At 37.8% G+C, this 8,927-nt stretch overlaps 1 non-coding gene across 1 annotated transcript; it reads left to right on the top strand.

Moving 5' to 3' along the window:
• The first annotated feature begins 771 nt into the window (after nt 1–771).
• Nucleotides 772–878, top strand: LOC141694308 (small nucleolar RNA R71). Its single transcript, XR_012563627.1, has one exon. It is a non-coding gene; the product is annotated as a small nucleolar RNA R71 (small nucleolar RNA).
• Nucleotides 879–8,927: the final 8,049 nt, after the last annotated feature.

Here is an 8,927-nt window from a genome sequence, read left to right as displayed (position 1 = left end):
CTTAATAAAAATATTTACTGTTAAAAGAGATTTTGTTACAATTCGGCATCAGCTTTTGAAATAAATAAAATGTGGGTTTTCAGTCCCAAAGGGGGATAAATGTTTTCTTGAATAGTGGATCTGGACTGAGACACGAGTCCTTTCCACACTTATATTAGGCTTAAAAGTTGCCTAGGGATTCCCGTTAATGTTTTAGAACCCAGCGAGGTTCGGGATTACTTCGCGGCTGATCACCGGCTGTAATCCGTAGCATCATAAAATGATTTTGATTAAGACATGATTTTAAAATTGTTTTGATGTAAGCAAAATGATGCCATCTCACATAGTTTTATCTCTCGTTATCATTAGTTATGTCTTCCCATTGTCATTCTTGAAAGTATATCTCAATTTATGTTTTGTGCCGTACTGTTAGCACTTGTTGAGCATTTGGCTCACTTCTTGCTTTACCCTGATATTACAGCTAGCAGCTATGGTTAAATTCAAGCAGACTGCCCATAAGACCTGTGATGCTGATACTTATGTTCGAGCTCAGGTAGAATAAGTAATAATAGTTGTGTGAGGACTCGGTATTTGTAATCAGATGAAATAGTTGGTAGTGTTGGGCTGTTCCAAACCCTAAACTGTAAGATCTTGGAGTTGGTTGTGTATTCTTCTTTTAAAATATTGTAATAGCTATATTTATTTTGCTATTTAAGTTGGGGGTGTGACAGCATGGGTCTAGAATTAGCACCCAAACCATTATAGAACCAGTTAATGATCATCCAGTCAGGCTTCCCATAATGAGGACACTTCCTAAGCATCTCCTTATATCGATCCCAAGCCTTGCATAAAGATTCTCCAGATTGCTGAGAAAATTGAGTAAGTGTGTTTTTGATTGAAGCAGTCTTCTCTATAGGAAAGAATTTGGTTAAGAACAAGATCCTCCCATTTGGTGATAGACCCTGGTGGTAGAGAATGTAACCAGCACTTAGCTTTATCCCGCAGAGAGAATGGGAAAAGCCTCAACTTATTAGCATCTTCAGAAACTCCATTGAACTTGAAAGTGTCACAGATCTCGATGAAATCTCTGATGTGCATGTTGGGGTCTTCTGTCCGAGAGCCCCCAAACTGAACTGAGTTCTATATCATCTGAATCATGCTCGACTTTATCTCAAAGGTATTAGCCGAGATGGCTGGTCGAACAATGCTAGACTGAATATCATCGATCTTCGGTTGAGAGTAATCCATCAAAGCCTTTGGATTCGTTTCTAGTTCTCCCATTGCAACAAGAGCTTCTTCTTCCTTCTCAACTAAGATTTCTTCTTCAACTTTCTCCTCGACTACAACTTCTTCCTCAGCTTGATCCATTATCCTCTTACGAGACCGAGAACGAGTATGCATACACGCTCGCTAGAGTACCTGAAACACGATAAGGAATTAAGTAAGTACAAATGTCCGAGTCACTGAACTTTAACGACCAATGAAGATAAACACATAAACTAAAAATTAACACTGAATTCCCCGGCAGCGGCGCCAAAAACTTGTTAGTCGCTAAAACACGTGCTAAAATTCATGCAAGTATACGCGTTCGCAAGTAATATAGAATAAATTCTAGTTCGTTCCCACAGGAATAGGTTTAGGTTAATTTCAATCGATGTATTTATGCAACACTAGTATGGCTATTATCCAATGCTAAGACGAGTAACAAATTGTGGTTGTTTATACTAAGATTAACTAAGAGATTATACTAAGAACATAAACTAAAAGATTAAAGAGAATTGAATAATATATGACACAAACATGGGATTCTAACTTCATTCAATAGCCTTTTTGTTCTTGACCTTAGCATGCAATGATGATGACACTAATCAGATAACACAAAACTCGTAAACGCCAACTTTCGTTATACGAATACCCTACTACCAGACATCCACAAAAGAGATAGAAGCTGAATAGACACCAATTATATTGAGACCCTATATGTTTATAGAATTTGACAACATAACGATTTAATGCACAAGTTATCCCTCGTGATTACATAGGGCAAGTAAGATGGTTAAAATTACCTACGAATCATGCATAATGAATACATGAACCTATGCTAGCATGGCAAGTTCTAAACCCTTAAATTCACTTTCGCTTCATTAAGAATTAACCCACTATCTTATAAGTTCACGACGCTCACAAGATGAATAAGCACAACCAAAACTAGGTTATCATACAATCACCACACACTAAGGCATCAAAACAAATCAACTAAAGAAATCCATAAATAAATCCGTTAGAACCCCATGATAACGATCAGCCCATAATCGGACTCATCATCAATGTGGGTTCCGATGAAAGCATGTTATAATAACCATAGTCATTATACTTAATAAAACCAAGTGCGAAATAAAAGTAAAGGTTCAAGAATAAGAAAACTAGCATCCAAAGTTACAACTTAAAACAAAGAATCACAAGAATAAACTAGATCTTCTTCGTCTTCATTGAATTGTGCTCTACGGTCTTCGTACGCCTTCTCCTTAGCTCTGGTAAGTCTCCTTGTGAAAAAGGAGCTTTATTTATGTATATATATGTTGTATAATTAGACAGGGCTTCAAACTCTCAAAATCCCAATAGAAACAGAATTATGTCACCCCGACCTGGCGCGGCCGCCCACAGCTTCAGTGCGGGCGCACTGAGTTTCTGCTTCTTGGGCGCGGCCGCCCGCTACTTTAGCGCGGGTGCGCCGTCCTTCTGGGTAAAATTTTGATTTATTTTCTTCTTGTTGATTTGAGCTGGTCTTTTCACGAGCCTTTATTTTAGACATCATCCTAACAACAAATTAGCACTAAAACCATGCTAATTCACCTGATTACCTGGAAACTGCCTGCAATGCATAAACACGTCAAAAATACTAACAACTTGAGTACAAAACACTAATTCAAAGCTTTACGGAGCATAATAAAGTGTCATAAATGCCACTCAACAGCACTCTTGCAAGCTTGAGTTGACAAGGGGAGGTCATGTCCAATTTGTTCCACACCATTTAAAGGCTTACAAACTTGTAACACTCATTATTTAAAGCTCCCTTGATTGTATTTAATACCTTTTGATAGGAGCTTTTAATTTTTAGATGATAAGAAGAACCCTAGATTTCTAGTTTATTGCTTTGGTTCCTTTTATATTTGTTGCTTCGGATCTTTATATTTGAAGTTGAAAACAAACCTCCGGGTATTTATACTTTTGAATAAAAAGAATATTTATCCAGAATCTCTTTGTGTGATTATTTTGTTATAGTTTTGATATTCCGCTGCAATTAATTTAAGAATATGAAAAATATACATTCAACCCCCCTCTGTATGTATCTTTTGGACCTAACAATTGGTATCAGAGCTTGTTGATCGATATACAGATCTGATCCGTTATATTAGCAAGTTTTGTAGTTGTTAGTTGTACGGAGTTTGGGAGTGCTTCTGGTGTGTAAATCTGATTTTAGATTTTGTTGGTTTTGACTTGACTGTTTTGGTATTATTGGCTGACTGGGTTATCATATTTTGAGAAGAGTTATTGCGAATTTTTCTTAGATCTGAATAGATGAGTTCTTAGAAGGTCAGTAGTATTAAGGTTCCTTATTTTGATAAATCGATATACAATCTTTTGAAGAATAAAATGCTTTTATATATTCCGGCATCAAAACCAGAGTATATGAGGGTATTAAATGAAGGAAGACATGTGCCGATGAAGGATCATCTGGAGTTGCCTAATATGAGGTTGTCATACCCTGAAGCAGAATGGAGTGCTCGTGACAAAGAACTGATAGCTCTGGATGAAGGCCTGCAACATATTTTGGTGGATTCGATGGATGATGATATGAGTCACCAAATTATGGTCTGTGAGAGTGCCAAGCACATGTGGGAGACCATAGAATTGCTTATGGAAGGAACTCAAGATGTCAGGAAAAATTGACTGGATATCTTGACTTCACAATATGGGGCGTTTAAGTCCTTGCCTGAAGAAAGTATATCTCAGGTCTTTGAAAAGACTGAACAAGCTGTTAAATGTATTGAGTATTCATGGAAAGACTTATCCTCAGAGAGAAGTCAACAGTAGTTTATGCTAGTCCTACCTGACCACTTGGAGAATAAGGCTTCATTTGTTCGTGAGCGTGTTGACTTTGAAACCATGACACTTCAGAAATTGTATGGTAAGATGAAGACTCATGAAATGGAGCAAGAACAAAGGAAGATCATCTATGGTGGTGGTACAGTTAATAGCAAGAATTCCGAACTACTCAAGACAACTTCTCTTGTAGTCAGTGGAATCAAAGAGCTTGACATTATTGCTGAAAATCCTAAGTCTAAATCTGAAGCGCTCTTTGAAGCTGAGATGGATGATGGAAGCCTCTCTGGTAATCCTAGTGACTAATACACCATTGAGGAGCTGCAAGGAATGGAAGACCCTACTATGGCCAACTTATTTGGGATGTTCAGTAACATCAGGTTAGAAGGAAGCAAGGCTTTAGGGGTTCTGGAAGCAGCAATCATGGTCAGAGGTCAAGTTCATCTTCTGGATCAGGTTACAAGACAGGGATGGTTGATAAAAGCAAGTTCAGATGCTACAATTGTGATGAGGTTGGGCACTTTGCCACTGAGTGCAGAAAGTCTCGGCAAGGAAAGGATAAAGCAAAGCTTATCAGAAGAAGGATTCAGGTAGCTCAAGGAAATACCCACTGAAGTCTTATATAGCTGAAGGGAAGAGCTGGGATGACACTGAAGATGAAGAAGAACAATATGGGAATCTTGCATTAATGGAAGAATCTTCATCTCATGTAAAATTTCCAACTATTCGTGCTTTACCTCCAGATAACTTGTGTGAGAATGAACACTGTGTCGCCTTCAGGCAGACTATCCTAGTGTATAGAAATATTGTTTCTCATCACTATCTTAAGGCACGGTGCAATACAAAGGAATGCATTGAACAACATGATGCCGTAAAAGAAGTGTATAGAAATGTTAGTACTACACTAAGATGTACTCTTCTAGATGTTGAAGACTTTAAAGTAGAACTAAAGAAAGTTAAAGATGAAAATGATAAGTTAGTTCTAGATAAGGTCAGTGTTGAGAATCTTAAGCAAACCAATAAATATTTAGAGCTTAAGATTACTAAGCACCATGAGACCGAGGAAGAGCTTAAGAACAAGAAAGCAGGATTAGAAACTAAATTGCATGCTTTTATTGATTCTTCAAATCTTGCTAAGAAGCTCATAGCTAATCAAGTAGTAGGTGGAAAAGTTGGGATAGGTCTAGACTACGACAAACTTAGAAAAGCTTCTAAGAAACGAGTAGTTGAAAATGACCCTGTAGAGAAAGTTGTTTATCCCCCTTGTACACCTCATGTTCTTAAGGAAGCTAAGAAGCCTCTGTTTAAGAAAGCTATTGTTGAGCCCTTTGATAAAGATAATCTTTATATTAATCATGAGATTCTTGTTGAGGATCTCGAGCTCTCAAGGAGACAAAAGGCAAAGAAACCTATGTCTGTTGTTAGTGACTCTGACTTATCTTTTGCCGGACTAGGTTTTACTTCCAAGAATAAAAAAAATAGAAGTAGAAATGGCAGGATAGGAACTAATGGCCCTAGGAAGTTATGTAATAATTTTGGTTCTTCTGCTCATCTTACTCATGCTTGTAGAAAGGTTAAAGTAGACAATGTTAAGAATACTTATGTGCATAACATGCCTAAAGTTTCTAAGTGTGATAAATCTGTTTGTATGCCATGTGTAGTATCTTTCATGCACACTTATCTTAATTCCACATACTCACAGAACACATCTCATAATCATGATAAGCATGCAAGTAAGAACACTGGTAGATCAAAGACTGTAAGCCCTCCAAAAGCTAGGAAAGTGGCACCTGTCACCAAGCCCAAGAGCAAGTCTGTTGGTGCTTCTGAAAGTGACAAGGAAACAGTCAATGATAAAGCAAAAAATGTTAAGTCTGTCAATTCTGTTAAGAGAAATGTTATATATTCAAATACTTCTAAGTCTTATGGAACCAACTTAGTTTGGGTACCAAAGAAAACTTAATCACTTTTGTTTTCAGGGCATTAAGCAGAAGAAGGTCATGTGGATTCTGGACAGTGGATGTTCAAGGCATATGACTGAAGATAGAGCCCTGCTATCAAAGGTGGTTGAGAAAGCTGGCCCAGTGGTTACTTTTGGAGATGACAGCAAAGGTTATACTACGGGATATGGCTGTTTGGAAATTGGCAATGTGATTATTGAAGAAATCTCTCTGGTTGAAGGTCTTATGCATAATCTCCTCAGTATCAGTCAATTTGTGACAAAGGATGCGAATTTTTATTCAAGAAGGAGAAGTCTTTGATCTCTAATTAGAAGAATGAGAAGCTGACTCTCAATGGAGTTAGAAAAGGTGATTTGTTCATAGCTGATTGAAATTCTGCTGATGGTCAAGTAATGTGTTTCTACAGTAAAGCTTCTCCAGATGAAAGTTGGTTATGGCATAAGAAGCTCTCCCGGCCCACTTGAACTTCAAAACCATGAATTCTTTGGTTAAGAGGGAATTGGTGTGAGGATTTCCCGAGATGGAATTCAGTCCTAATGGACTTTGGGAAGCATATGAGAAGGGAAAGTTAAAGAGGGCATCATACAAGAAGAAGACAATGACTGACATCACTGACCCACTACAACTCCTTCAGATGGATTTGTTTGGTCCTGTCAACGTCATGTCTATGTCAAGAAAGAAATATGGCTTAGTGATTGTTGATGACTATTCCAGATATACGTGGGTGTTATTCTTACATTCAAAGGATGAAATACCTGATACGATTATTGATCACATCAACAAGATTAAGTTAGAAGCTGGAGTGCTTATGCGAACAATTAGATCAGATAATGGAATAGAATTTAGAAATGCAAAGCTGAATGATTTCTGTGTCTAGAAGGGCATCTCAAGACAGTTTTCAGCACCAAGGACACCACAACAAAATGGAGTGGTTGAGAGGAAGAATCGAATATTGGTTGAAGTTGCAAGGACCATGCTTAATGAAGCCAATCTTCCTACCTACTTTTGGGATGAAGCAGTTAACACTGCAAGCTATACTGAAAATCGAATTTTGATCAACAAGATGTACGAGAAGACCCCTTATGAGTTAATGGCCAACAAGAAACCATCAGTGAAATACTTACACATGTTTGGAGGAAAGTGCTTTGTGCTGAAGGATGATGAGCATCTTGGCAAGTTTGTTGCTAAAGCTGAAGAAGGTATCTTTTGGGGCTATTCTCTGGAGTCAGAGGCTTATAGGGTTTATGTGATTAGTGATCAAAAGGTTGTGGAAAGCCTTAATGTAACATTTGATAACGCCAAGCTCCCAAGTATTCAGAAGAAAGATGATAGTGATAATCTTGATGTTGAAGATCTTTCTGATGGAGAAGATGAACCTGAAGTTGTTCCAGACCATAATGACAATGGCAATGATCCTGATGATCATAATTCTAATGCAGACTATGAAGGTAATGGTCATGAGACAAGTAATGATAGTCACACTATCTCGGGGACTAGTCCTCAACCTTCAGATTATGTAGATCAAGCTAGCAACAAATCAGGGGGAGCAGAACAAGGAGAAAAACAAGGATCCGGTAGTCAGACACAACACAATTTTGGAAATGCTGAGTCATCAAGGGCTAGTCTACCAAGACATAGAGTATGGAGTAAAGATCATCCTCGGAACTTGATACTTAGTAATCCGGAAAGTGGAGTCAAGACTAGAAGAGCTACAGCAAATGAATGTTTATATTCTGGGTTTCTATCTCAAATGGAGCCAAAGAAAGTAGATGAAGCTCTTTGGGATCCTGATTGGGTGATTGTTATACAAGAGGAATCCAATCAGTTTGAAAGACAGAAAGTGTGGAAGCTTGTACCCAGATATAAGGATAAATCAGTGATTGACATAAAATGGATTTTCAGAAACAAGCTTGATGAAGATGGAGTATTAAAAAGGAATAAGGCGAGACTGGTTGCTAAGGGCTACTCTCAAGAAGAAGGGATTGACTTCGATAAAACCTTTGCATCAGTTGCTAGACTTGAATCCATCAGGATGTTTTTAGCATTTGCAGCATATTCAAATTTCAAAGTATATCAGATGGATGTGAAGAGTGTTTTCCTGAATAGTGACCTTAAAGAAGAGTTCTATGTGGAGCAACCCCCTGACTTCATAGATCCTGAGTTTGAAGATTTTGTCTATTTTCTCTTCAAGGATTTTTATGGTCTAAGGCAAGCGGCGAGAACATGGTATGACACTCTCTCAGAATTTCTACTTGAAAATGATTTCTCTAGAGGTGTCATAGATAAGAATTTGTTTCATAAGAATCATAAAAATGATATCATACTTGTACAAGTCTATATTGATGATATTATATTTTGGTCTACGAATGATGCACTTTGTGCAAGGTTTGCTAGGCTTATGCATAGTAGGTATGAGATGAGTATGATGGGTGAGTTGACCTTTTTTCTTGGACTTCAAGTGAGTCAGAATCCAGATGGTATCTTCATTTGTCAAATGAAGTACTTCAGAGATCTTCTGAAGAAATATCAGTTGGAAGATTCAACACCTGCAAAAACTCCGACGTCAACTGCCACAAAACTTGATCAAAACAAGTCTGGTATGAAAGTGGACATCACTCATTATCGAGGCATGATTGGATCATTACTCTACCTGACTGCGAGTCATTCAGATATTATGTTTGCTACATGCTTGTGTGCACAGTTCCAAGCTGATCTGAAGGAATCTCATCTGATAGCTGTTAAAAGAATTTTCAGATATCTGAAGGGTACACCTAATCTAGGTATCTAGTACCCTAAAGATACAGGCTTTAATCTCATTGGCTATACAGATTCTGATTACGCTAGTTGTAAGATTGATCGGAAGAGTACTTGAGGAAGCTGTCA

Source organism: Apium graveolens, chromosome 10 (genome assembly GCF_009905375.1).
Source record: "Apium graveolens cultivar Ventura chromosome 10, ASM990537v1, whole genome shotgun sequence".
NCBI lineage: Eukaryota > Viridiplantae > Streptophyta > Magnoliopsida > Apiales > Apiaceae > Apium > Apium graveolens.
This window is presented reverse-complemented; position numbering and strand designations above follow the sequence as displayed.